The sequence below is a fragment of the Oryctolagus cuniculus genome, chromosome Y (genome assembly GCF_051225735.1).
Source record: "Oryctolagus cuniculus isolate XC-2025 breed Fujian yellow rabbit chromosome Y, ASM5122573v1, whole genome shotgun sequence".
Lineage (NCBI taxonomy): Eukaryota > Metazoa > Chordata > Mammalia > Lagomorpha > Leporidae > Oryctolagus > Oryctolagus cuniculus.
The window spans coordinates 23,406,314-23,419,740 of NC_142889.1; the positions used below are offsets into that span (position 1 = coordinate 23,406,314).

The following is a 13,427-nucleotide window of genomic DNA, read 5'->3' on the forward strand; positions in this document are numbered from 1 at the left end:
GAAAGAAGGTAAAGGAAGGAAACCTCACAGCAAAAGATCACAGGGAATTCAAAGCATATATTAGAACTTACCTTTGGCAAATGGCAGGGCAAAGTTACCACTTTTCATTAGTCACATTGAACGTGAATGGCCTGAACTGTCCAGTTAAAAGACACAGATTGGCTGATTGGGTTAAGAAACAAAACCCAACTATTTGCTGCTTACAAGAAACACATCTTTCCAACAAAGATCCATACAGACTGAAAGTGAAAGGCTGGAAAAAGATATACCATGCCAACAGAAAAGAAAAAAGAGTGGGCGTAACCATCTTAATATTGGACAACATAAACTTTACCACAAAACTGTTAGGAGAGACAAAGAGGGACACTATATAATGAGAGATTGAACAACATGCTCCTGAATGAACAATGGGTCATAGAAGAAATTAAAAGAGAAATCAAAAACTTTCTGGAAGTAAATGAGGATAACAGCACAACATACCAAAACTTATGGGACGCAGCAAAAGCAGTGTTAAGAGGAAAGTTTATATCAATAGGTGCCTACATCAAGAAATTGGAAAGGCACCAAATAGATGAGCTTTCAATTCACCTCAAGGATCTAGAAAACCTACAGCAAACCAGACCCAAATCTAGTAGGAGAAGAGAAATAATTAAAATCAGAGAAGAAATCAACAGGATTGAATCCAAAAAAAAAACATTACAAAAAATCAACCAAATGAGGAGCTGTTTTTTTTGAAAAAATAAATAAAATTGACACCCCATTGGCCCAACTAACTAAAAAAAGAAGAGAAAAGACCCAAATCAATAAAATCAGAGATGAAAAAGGAAATGTAACAACAGACACCACAGAAATAAAAAGAATCATCAGAAATTACTACAAGGACTTGTATGCCAGCAAACAGGGAAACCTATCAGAAATGGATAGATTCCTGGACAAATGCAACCTACCTAAATTGAACCAGGAAGACATCGAAAACCTAAACAGACCCATAACTGAGACAGAAATTGAAACAGTAATAAAGGCCCTCCCAACAAAGAAAAGCCCAGGACCAGATGGATTCACTGCTGAATTCTACCAGACATTTAAAGAAGAACTAATCCTATTTCTTCTCAAACTATTCAGAACAATTGATAACGAGGGAGTCCTCCCAAATTCTTTCTATGAAGCCAGCATCATCTTAATTCCTAAGCCGGAAAAAGATGCAGCATTGAAAGAGAATTACAGACCAATATCCATGATGAACATAGATGCAAAAATCCTCAATAAAATTCTCACCAATAGAATGCAACAACACATCAGAAAGATCATCCACCCAGACCAAGTGGGATTTATCCCTGGTATGCAGGGATGGTTTAATGTGCGCAAGACAATCAATGTGATACACCACATTAACAGACTGCAGAAGAAAAACCATATGATTATCTCAATAGACGCCGAGAAAGCATTTGATAAAATACAACACCCATTCATTATGAAAACTCTAAGTAAACTGGGTTTAGAAGGAACATTCCTCAATACAATCAAAGCAATCTATGAAAAACCCACAGCCAACATCCTATTGAAAGGGGAAAAGTTGGAAGCATTTCCACTGAGATCTGGGAACCAGACAGGGATGCCCACTCTCACCACTGCTATTCAATATAGTTCTGGAAGTTCTAGCCAGAGCTATTAGGCAAGAAAAAGACATTAAAGGGATACAAATTGGGAAGGAAGAAGTCAAACTATCCCTCTTTGCAGATGATATGATTCTTTATTTAGGGGACCCAAAGAACTCTACTAAGAGATTATTGGAACTCATAGACAAGTTTGGCAAAGTAGCAGGGTATAAAATCAATGCACAAAAATCAACAGCCTTTGTATACACAGACAATGCCATGGCTGAGGAAGAACTTCTAAGATCAATCCCATTCACAATAGCTACAAAAACACTCAAATACCTTGGAATAAACTTAACCAAGGACATTAAAAGTCTACGATGAAAATTACAAAATCTTAAAGAAAGAAATAGAAGAGGATACCAAGAAACGGAAAAATATTCCATGCTCATGGATTGGAAGAATCAATATCATCAAAATGTCCATTCTCCCAAAAGCAATTTATAGATTCAATGCAATACCAATCAAGATACCAAAGACCTTCTTCTCAGATCTGGAAAAAATGGTGCTGAAATTTGTATGGAGACACAGGAGACCTCGAATAGCTAAACCAAACTTGTACAACAAAAACAAAGCTGGAGGCATCACAATACCAGATTTCGGGACATACTACAGGCAGTTGTAATCAAAACAGCATGGTACTGGTACAGAAATAGATGGATAGACCAATGGAACAGAATTGAAACACCAGAAATCAATCCAAACATCTACAGCCAACTCATATTTGATCAAGGATCCAAAACCAATCCCTGGAGTAAGGACAGTCTATTCAATAAATGGTGCTGGGAAAATTGGATTTCCATGTGCAGAATCATGAAGCAAGACCCCTGCCTTTCACCTTACACAAAAATTCACTCAACATGGATTAAAGACTTAAATCTACGACCTGACACCATCAACTTATTAGAGAGCATTGGAAAAACCTTGCAAGATATAGGTACCGGCAATGACTTCTTGGAAAACACCCCAGAAGCACAGGCAGTCAAAGCCAAAATTAACATTTGGGATTGCATCAAATTGAGAAGTTTCTGTACTGCAAAAGAAACAGTCAGGAGAGTGAAGAGACAACCGACAGAATGGGAAAATATATTTGCAAATTATGCAACAGATAAAGGGTTGATAACCAGAATCTACAAAGAAATCAAGAAACTCCACAAGATCAAAACAAACAACCCACTTAAGAGATGGGCCAAGGACCTCAATAGACATTTTTCAAAAGAGGAAATCCAAATGGCCAACAGGCACATGAAAAAATGTTCAAGATCACTAGCAATCAGGGAAATGCAAATCAAAACCACAATGAGATTCCACCTCACCCAGTTAGAATGGCTCACATTCAGAAATCTACCAACAACAGATGCTGACGAGGATGTGGGGAAAAAGGGACACTAACTCACTGTTGGTGGGAATGCAAACTGGTCAAGCCACTATGGAAGTCAGTCTGGAGATTCCTCAGAAACCTGAAGATAACCCTACCATTCAACCCAGCCATGCCACTCCTTGGAATTTACCCAAAGGAAATTAAATTGGCAAACAAAAAAGTGGTCTGCACCCTAATGTTTATTGCAGCACAATTCACAATAGCCAAGACCTGGAACCAACCCAAATGCCCATCAACAGTAGACTGGATAAAGAAATTATGGGACATGTACTCTATAGAATACTATACAACAGTCAAAAACGACGAAACCCAGTCATTTGCAACAAGATTTTGGAATTTGGAGAACATCATGCTGAGTGAATTAAGCCAGTCCCAAAGGGACAAATATCATATGTTCTCCCTGATCGGCGACAACTAACTGAGCACCAAAGGGGAAACCTGTTGAAGTGAAATGGACACTATGAGAAACAGTGACTTGATCAGCTCTTGTCCTGTCGATTGATGTACAATGTAATACTTTATCCATTTTAGTATTTTCTTTTTTCTTCTAGTACCATTGGTTGAACTCTGTAATTAACACACAATTATTCTTAGGTGTTTAAATTTTAACTGAAAAGTGATCCGTGTTAGGAATTTGGAAAACATTATGTTGAGTGAAATAAGCCAATCCCAAAGGGACAAATACCACTTGTTCTCCTTGATAGGTAACAACTAACTGAGCACCAAAAAGGAAACCTGTTAAAGTGAAATGAACACTATAAGAAACGGTGACTTGATCAGCCCTCACCTTGACTGTTGATGAGCAGCTTAATATGTTATCCCTCTTAGTATTTTTCTGTTTGTTCTACTTAATACTTTTAGTTGAGTACTGTAATCAATACACAATTATTCTTAAGTGCTGAAACTTAACTGAAAAGTGATCGCTGTTAAATATAAGAGTGGGAATAAGAGAGGGAAGAGATGTGCAATTCGGGACATGCTCAAGCTGACTTACCTCAAACGGTAGAGTTAGAAACATACCAGGGGATTCAAATTCAATCCCATCAAGGTGGCATGTAACAATGCCATCTCACTAGTCCCAGTGATCAATTTCTGTTCACAATTGATCGTAATGATAGGACTAAGAACCAAAGAGATCATATAAACAAGAATAGTGTCTGGAAATACTAGCTGATAGAATCAAAAAGGGAGAGAATGATCCAACATGGGAAGTGAGATACACAGCAGACCCATAGAATGGCAAATGTCCTAAGCAGCAGTCTGGCCTCATAATCAGCCCTTAAGGCATGCGGATCCGGCTGAAAAGCCCATGAGAGTATTTCAGGCATGGAAAGCCAAGACACTCTGGGGAAAAAAAAAAAAACCTAAATGAAAGATCTCCGTGAGTGATATCCCAGTGGAAAGAATGGGTCATCAAAGAAGGAGGTACCTTTCTCTGAAGGGAGGAGAGAACTTCCACTTTGACCATGGCCTAGTCTAAATATGATCAGAGTCAGTGAACTCAGGGGGCTTGCATAGCCTTGGCAGCTCATGACATGAGCCTAGGGTGATTACTGATGCCATAAACAAGAGTGTCAATTTGTTAAGTCAACAACAGGAGTCTCTGTACACTTACTCCTCATGTAGGATCTTTGTCCTTACTGTGCTGTACATTGAGATTTAATGCTATAACTAGTACTTAAACAGTATTTTTCACTTTATGCTTCTGTGTGGGAACCAACTGTTGAAATCTTTACTTAATGTATGCTAAGCTGATCTTCTGTATATAAATAGAATCGAAAATGAATCTTGATGTGAATGGAAGGGAGAGGGAGTGGATAAGGGGAGGGTTGCGGGTTGGAGGGACATTTTGGGGGGAAGCCATTGTAATCCATATTCTGTACTTTGGAAATTTATATTCATTAAATAAAAGTTAAAAAAAGTTGGTATTATTTATTTCAGAATATACTAGAATATGACCTAATTATTCTTTGAATTCTATACAGAAAAATAAAAACCCAGAATGACTTATTACCCGGATTGAAGATTGTAATCACTGAACAGGTCTAAGTTTACACTAATGTAAGGTTATTTGAAATATTATACAGAAAGTTTTAAGTAGTGGTTATTTTCTCTTAAATTGCAAATAGATTTTCAATACCATATGTTTATGATTCAAAATGTCAAATTATGGCATTATTGACAGTAGATTCTATAGCAGGAAAGCAGTATTTGGTCTGCTATGAAGGACAATGAGGAAAGAACATTGTTTTTTTCTTGACATCAGGGAAAAGTCTGGTCCCCAAAATAAAAGGGTCATTACTTCAAGAGAGCAATATTACTCCTTACTGACACATAAAAGCATTATCCATATTATTAGGAATAATGTAATTCCTTCTCCTTCTTATGTATTACAATCATTACACATGAGTGCATATATAAAAATACCACAGAGTGCATGGTGACTAAGTAACTTTGAAACAAATTTATAACTAAGTCACACCATGAGAAAATTTCTTGTACCTTAACTGCTCATTGACAGCTACATAAATTTTCCTTAAGCATACTCTTAAATTTCAAATAATGTAATAAAAAATCTGACTGAAATACATTATTATTTTGCTAAATTCCAGTTAAGAAAAAGAAGCTAGCTACTTCACCTATATTAATAAAAGTATATTTTGGATCATATTTTACAAATACATTGTAGAACAAATATAAATTTCCTATGAGGAGACATTATTTAGTCAGTGTCATAGGTGTGTAATTGTGAAACATTTTAACACTGCAAATAGAAGTTTCAAGGCTGAGCAAAGGAAAAATTTTACACTGTACAACAATGATACTGGTGTACTTCTACACGAGGCCTGTTAATGACTCAATCGGTTAGAGGTAGGATTCTATCAATGAATTGCTTGACATCCATCATTTCCTGCTGACAGGAACTGGGCCTCATGTCTTCATAGGTCTTAAAGGTTACATTGGCCAGATTTAGCTATGTGTTTAGTTTTTCCATAGTAAGAAAACCAAACATTAGTGGACCTAAGGTGTGGGGAGCAACTGGGAGCAACTCGGACTAGACTGTTACTGGAATTAAGACTTATTCTATGGCAAATGCCCAAAACAGCACTCCTGCCTCAGAATCAACCCTTGGGACATTCAGATCTGACTAAAAGGTCCATGAGAGTCTCGCAGGCATGGAAAGCCATGACACGGTGGCAAAAAACAATCTAAATGAAGGATCCTGGTGAACAACACTCCAGCAGAAGGATCAGGCCATCAAGGAGAGAGGCGCCTTTCTCTGAAGGGAGGAAGGAACCTCCACTGTGATATGGCCTTGACTAAACAAATTCAGAGTTGGTGAACCCAAGGGGCTTCCATAGCCTAGACAGCTCATAGCAAGAGTCTCGGGTGATTGCTGACATCATAAATAAGAGTGCCAATTGTTAAATCAACAACGGGAGTCACTGGGTTCATGCTCCCCTCACAGGATCTCTGTCCTTAATATGTTTATCTATGAAACTCAAAAACAACACTACTAGTCGAACAATACCCTATACCTGGTTTGGTTGTGTGAGTGCAACCTGTTGAAATCCCTGCTTAGTATATACTAAATTGATCTTCGGTATATGAAGGTAACCGAAAATGAAACATGATGAAGGGGGGGGAGGGGAGAGGAAGTGGGTGAGGGGAGGGCCACAGGAGGGAGGGAGGTTGGGGGGAAGCCACAACAATGCAAAAGATGCATTTTATATGCTACTTAAAACTATTGGTTGAGCTCTGTAATTAATACACAATTACTCTTAGGTGTTTAATTAATGCTATAACTAGTACTCAAATAGTATTTCACACTTTATGTTTCTGTGTGGGAGCAAAATGTAGTAATCTTTACTTAACATACACTAAATTGATCTTCTGTATATAAAGATAATTGAAAATTAATTGTGATGTGAAGGGGAAGGGGAGAGGGAGTGAGAGAAGGGAGCGTTGTGGATGGGAGGGAAGACGGGGGGGGGGAGGAGGCTATTGTGGTCCATAAGCTGTACTTTGGAAATTTATGCTCATTAAATAAATTAAAATAAATAAATAAAATGTAAAACACTTTAAAAAAAGAAAAAAAAAGACTTATTCTATGCATCTGCTCTCCCACAATATGGCGCTGGGAGAGGAGGAAACAGCTTCTACACAGCTGCCTCCAGTTCAACCAATAAACAGCAGGACCTGCTCCTGATTGGAGGAGAGCAGCATACTCGGCATGTGGGAAGTGGACTATAAAGGAGGAGAGAGACAACATGCACCAGGAACATCTATCTGAAGGAACACCTGTGCAGCCCCTGAGAAAGCCGGCCGGCGGTGTACCGCTCCCCCGCAGAAGTGGGGAAAGTGGCAGGGGGAACCGCCCTTCCACGGAGGTGGAAGGGATGGTAGCCAACCCGGGAAGAACCAGCAGCAAACCCGGGAAGGGCTGAGCAGACAAAAGAACAACGCAGGGTCCTGTGTTGCTCCTCCATGAAGAGGGGGAGCGACATAATGGTGCCGTGACTCGGATAGGAAACCTAGGAGGGAAGAAACAGGAAGAAGTGGGAAAATACCGGAGAGAGAGACTAGCAAAGGGCCTAGGGAAAAGCCAGATGGAAAAGGTGCCAGAATAAGTTATCGAAAGCCTAGGCATAGACTCGGATACGGACTGTGGGAAAGAAGTTAGGATTGAAAGTGAAAGCAAGAAGAAACTTAGACTCAGATACGGACTGTGGGGAGAAGCCAGGAGAAATGAGGGAGGAATATTGTTGGAAGAAAAGTTAGGAAACATACCGGGTAGAGAAAAATGTTAGGGAAAATGAAGCCGTGGGTGCAGGCTGAAGCTGAGACGTAAGCTATCTTGGGATTCTTCAAGTCAGCCCGGGGAACAAGGGGCGAAAATCTGGAACCAGAGGCAGAAACGTAAGCCAGGTTGGAATCCGTCAGATTAGCCCGGGGAGCAAAAGACAGGAAGCCAAACCGAAAGGCACAGACGTGAGCTAGGTTGAATTCGCCAGGTTAGCCCGGGAAACTTAGACTGAATACCGGTGGCGGAAATGTGAGCTAGGCTGTGTGACTTGCGGAGGCCGCCGCGTGCAGAGAGAGCGCATGGGGCACAAACAGGGAGAGCGCACGGGGCGCGAATAGAAGCCGGTAAGCCTCACAGAGCAGGGAAGCCGCCCCAGGGCGGGCGCCGGGAAGCCACACAGAGCCGGGAAGCTGCCGCAGGGGAGGCGCCGAGAAGCAGCCTCGGGGCGGGCGCCGGGAAGCCGCACGGATAAGAGAAACAGAAGTTTAGAAGTAAAATGAGAGAAATAGGAATGCTGGCAGAAAGAAGTAAAATAGGAGAAATAGGAATGCCCGGAGATGAAGAAATAGAGAAAAATAAGGCCTCCCCACAACATGGCAATGAGAGAGCTTGGATTTGGTCTGCCTGATTAGTAAGACGATAAGCACCTGTGGGCAGCTGCAGGTCACCGAAGACAGGCACGTTATCAACACCAATAAGTCTCCCCACAAGACGGCAATGAGAAGGCTTGGATTCGGTTTGCCTGCTTGGTAGGGCTTGTAAGCACCTGCAGGCAGTTCTAGCAGAGCAGAGCATGCGCTGCAGGGCACCGAACACAGGCATGCATCAGTGCCTAAAAACCTCCTCACAACATGGCAAAGAGAGGACCCGGATTCGGTTTGCCTGGTTGGTAGGGCTTGTAAGCACCTGTGGGCAACTCTAGCAAGCAGAGCAGAGTGTGTGCCATGGGGCACCGAAGACAGGCACGTATCAACGCCAAAAAAATAAAAAGAAAGGGGGATCTGTGGGGAGCAACTGGGAGCAACTCGGACTAGACTGTTACTGGAATTAAGACTTATTCTATGCATCTGCTCTCCCACAATATGGCGCTGGGAGAGGAGTAAACAGCTTCTACACAGCTGCCTCCAGTTCAACCGATAAACAGCAGGACCTGCTCCTGATTGGAGGAGAGCAGCATACTTGGCGTGTGGGTAGCAGAGTTGGGATTGGTGGAAGAGGACTATAACGGAGGAGAGAGACAACATGCACCAGGAGCATCTATCTGAAGGAACACCTGTGCAGCCCCTGAGAGAGCCGGCTGGCGGTGTGCCGCTCCCCCGTGGAAGTGGGGAAACTGGCAGGGGGAACCACCCTTCCACGGAGGTGGAAGGGACGGTAGCCAACCCGGGAAGAACCAGCAGCAAACCCGGGAAGGGCTGAGCAGAGTAAAGAATAACGCAGGGTCCTGTGTCATTCCTCCATGAAGAGGGGGAGCGACACTAAGGGTTGCAATCTCCATGGCACTGGAAAATAGAAATATCTCTATTAGCACCACTGACAGGATCCTTTGAAAATGAAGCCCAAAGTGAAAGCCAGAAACTGAGTGCTGTGACACCCTGAAGTTTCTACAGTATGGTAACAGCAGTATATAAAAATGAAACTGTTCCCTGAGAATATCCTTCCAAAATAATTCCGTTAGAAGGAATGCCACTTGTCACTGCTTGAGCTATCAAAGCCTTTACATTTTCTGTTGCCTGTTTAATTCCAGATTCATCCTCCTGTGAGTATGGTTGAAGTCCAATATTATCAAACCAAGAAGGCATATCCCTGTTTATATGTAATGTAACAGGCATAACAGGCGTATGCAAGCTGATACATTTGGTATGTGAACTTGCGACACCTGAAAAGATTTCTGCCCATCCATGCCCAGTATCTCCCAATCCATGAAGGAAAATTACCACAGTGGCAGCCTTCCAGGCATAAGGCACTATGGCTCACAGTGGAGCAGACATGGTGTTACTGCATATACACAGACTAAGCTAGCAGCATTTCAGAAGTGGAAGGGAAGAAGAGTGTCTGGCCTCAGCCCAAGGGCCTGCCAGCAGTGTCTCCATAGCCCTACTTGGAATGTGCTCAGAGGTGTGGGTGCTAAGCCAGAGAATAGACTTTAAGACAGAAATTGTCAGGGCCAGTGCTGTGGCATAGCAGGTAAAGCCCCTGCCTGCAGTGGCGGCATCCCATATGGGTGTTGGTTCATGTTCTGGCTGCTCCACTTCTGATCCAGCTCTCTGCTATGGCCTGGGAAAGTAGTAGAAGACAGCCCCAAGTCCTTGAGCTCCTGCACCCACATGGGAGACCCAGAAGATGTTCCTGCTTCTGGCTTCAGATTGGCACAACTCCAGCATTTGCTGCCAATGGGGAGTGAACCAGCAGATGGAAGACCTCTCTCTCTGCCTCTCCTTCTCTCTCAGTGTAACTCTGACTTTTAAATAAATAAATTTTTAAAAAGGAGAAAGAAAATGTCAAAAGAGACAAACAAGGTTATTATGTAATAATGCAAAAAATTGATGCAATGAAGAAATAGTTTTGAAAAATAAATAAAGTTGATACATCTTTGGTTTAACTAAACAAAAAAGGGAGAAGACCAAAATTAACAAAATCAGAGATGAAAAAAGTGATGTTGGGACCAGTGCTGTGGCACAGCGGATAAAGATGCTGCCTGAAGTGCTGGAAACCCATAAGGGTGCTGGTTTGAGACCCAGACACTCCACTTATGATCCAGCTCTTCACTGTGGCCTGGGAAAGCAGTAGATGGTGGCCCAAGTCCTTGGGCCCCTCCATCTGCATGAGAGACTCATAAGAATCTCCTGACTCCTGGCTTTGGATCAGCACAACTCCAGCCATTGCAGCCAATTGGGGAGTGAACCAGCGATGGAAGACATTTCTCTGTCTCTGCCTCTCCTTCTTTCTCTGTGTAATTCTGACTTTCAAATAAATTTAAAAATCTTTAAAAAAGAAAAAAGAAATGTTACAACAGAGACCACAGAAATAAAAAGAATCATCAGGAATTACTACAAACAGAATTATTGCCAACAGAATGGAAAATCTACAAGAAATGCACAGATTTCTAGAAGCATACAATCTATCAAAATTGAGTTATGAAGACACAGAAAATTTAAATAGGCCAATAAGCAAGATGGAGACTGAATCAGTAATAAAGACCCTCCCAATAAAGAAAAGCCCAGGACCAGATGGCTTCACTGTTGAATTGCACAAGACTTTAAAGAAGAACTAATTCTAATTCTAATTCTGAAACTTTCACAACAATTGAAAGGGAAGGAATCCTCCCAAACTTCTACTATGAAGCCAACATCACCTTAAGTCAAAAACAAGAAAAAGATACAACAAAGAAAGGGAACTATAAACCAATATCCCTGATAAACACAGATACGAAAATCTGTAAAAGGTTAGCTAATCAAATCCAGCAACACATCAGAATTATCATTCACCTGGACCAAGTGGGATTTATCTCTGGTATGCAGGAATGTTTCAACATATGCAAATAAATGAATGCAATACATCACATTAAGCTGAAGAATAAATCCATGATTAATTCAATACATGCAAAGAATGCATTTGATAAAATATAACATCTTATCATTATAAAAATCTTAAGAAAATTGGATATAGAGGAATATTCACTCCTCAACACAATCAAGGAACTATATGACAAACATATAGCCAGCATTGTACTGAATGAGGAAAAGGTGGAATCATTTCACTGGGGTCCAGAACCAGAGAAGGATGCCCACTTTCATAAGTGCTATTCAATCCAGTCCTGGATGTTTTAACCAGAGCCATTAGGCAAAAAAGGGAAAGAAATCAAAGACATATGATGTGTAAAGGAGGAAATAAAATTATCCCTGTTTGTAGATGTCATGATCTTGTATATAAAAGAAACAAAAGACTTCATTGAGAATATTGGAACTCATAAGAGAGTAAAGTTGGTAAAGTTGCAGGTTATAAAAGCAGCACAAAAAAATCAGTAACCTTCTTATACCTAGACAATGCCATGTCTGAGAACAACTTGTAAGTTCAGTACAACTTTCAGTAACTACAAAAATTTTAAATACTTTAGAATAAATTTATCCAAAAGTTTGAAAGATCTCTACAACCAAAATTACAAAACATTAAAGAAATGAAGAAGGCACAATAATATATTAAAAAATATCTATGTTTGTGAATTGGAAGAATTAAGATACTCAAAATGTCCATATTACCCAAAACAATTTACAGATTTCAATGCAATCCCAGTCAAAATACCAATAATAGTCTCAGTTTTAGAAAAAATGTTCAGAAGTAGTACCATCAGGGAAATTTAAATAAAAACCACATTGGGTATTTCCTCACCCAGTTACAATGGTAATCATCCCAAAATCTGTAAAATAATAAATGCTGGCGAGGATGCATGAAAAATGTTACCTTACTACACTGTTGATGGTAATGTAAATGAGCATAATAATTATGGAATATAATAGGGAGATTACTCAGAAATCTGAAAATAGATCTACCATTTGAGCCAGTCATGCATCTCTTGGGAATTTACCCAAATGACATGAAATCACCCTATGAAAGAACCCTCATGTTCATTGCACATCAATTTAAAGATAGCTAACACATGGAATCAGCACAGATGCCCATCAATTGATGACTCAATGAAGAAAATGTTGGGGCTAGAGCTATGCTGCAGTAGGTTAAGCTGGCATCTGCAGTGCTGGCATCTTATACTGACAAGCAGTTTTGGCCTTGATGTTGCACTTCTGATGCAACACCTTGCTAATGCACATGGAAAAATAATGGAAAATGTGCTGTGTTCTTGGGCTCCAGAACACATATGGGAGGCTTGGAAGAAGCCCCTGGCTCCAGTCTGGCCCAGCTGTGGCCATTTCAGGAGTGAACCAGCAGGAAGAATCTCTCTCTCTCTCTCTCTCTCTCTCTCTGTCTTTCCCTCACCCTATATAATTCAGACATTCAAATAAATAAATAAATCTTCAAAAAAAGATTTTTAGTATATATACATGATTGAATACTACTCTACTCAGCCACAAAAATTAATGTAATCCTGTCTTTTGGAAAGAATTGGATGCAGCTGGAAACAATTATGCCTAGCGAAATCAGCTGGTATCCCAAAGACAAATATTATGTTTTCTCTGATATACGGTAGTCATTATAAAGTACAAAAGATGTGTAGGAATGAAATGGGCATCTTGAGATTTGATGTTTTTAGCCCTTGTTTATACTTCTGTGAAACTGTGATCTTTCTAACTTTAACTTATTATTGCTAGTGCTACATTAAATCTGTGATTATACAATGGGCTAAAATTATGCTTTTGCAAAGATTAAAGAAAAAAGAAGGGAAGGAGGAGCATTGGTTGATGGAGAGAAGGACGGGAGTGAACTATGGTTATCTCACTAGAATTATACCTCAGAAGTATATTAAAGCTGTTCTTTTTATATGAATGAAAATTAAAAATAATTGAAAAAGTATTTTAAAATAATGAAGGGAAAATTTTAAAATTATACTGAATACATAGAAAAAGACAAA

The 13,427-nt window shown here is 40.2% G+C and overlaps 1 pseudogene; it reads right to left on the bottom strand.

The window, feature by feature from the left end:
• Positions 1–5,893: 5,893 nt before the first annotated feature.
• Positions 5,894–9,843, bottom strand: LOC127489708 (acyl-protein thioesterase 1-like; annotated as a pseudogene).
• Between the last annotated feature and the right edge of the window lie 3,584 nt (positions 9,844–13,427).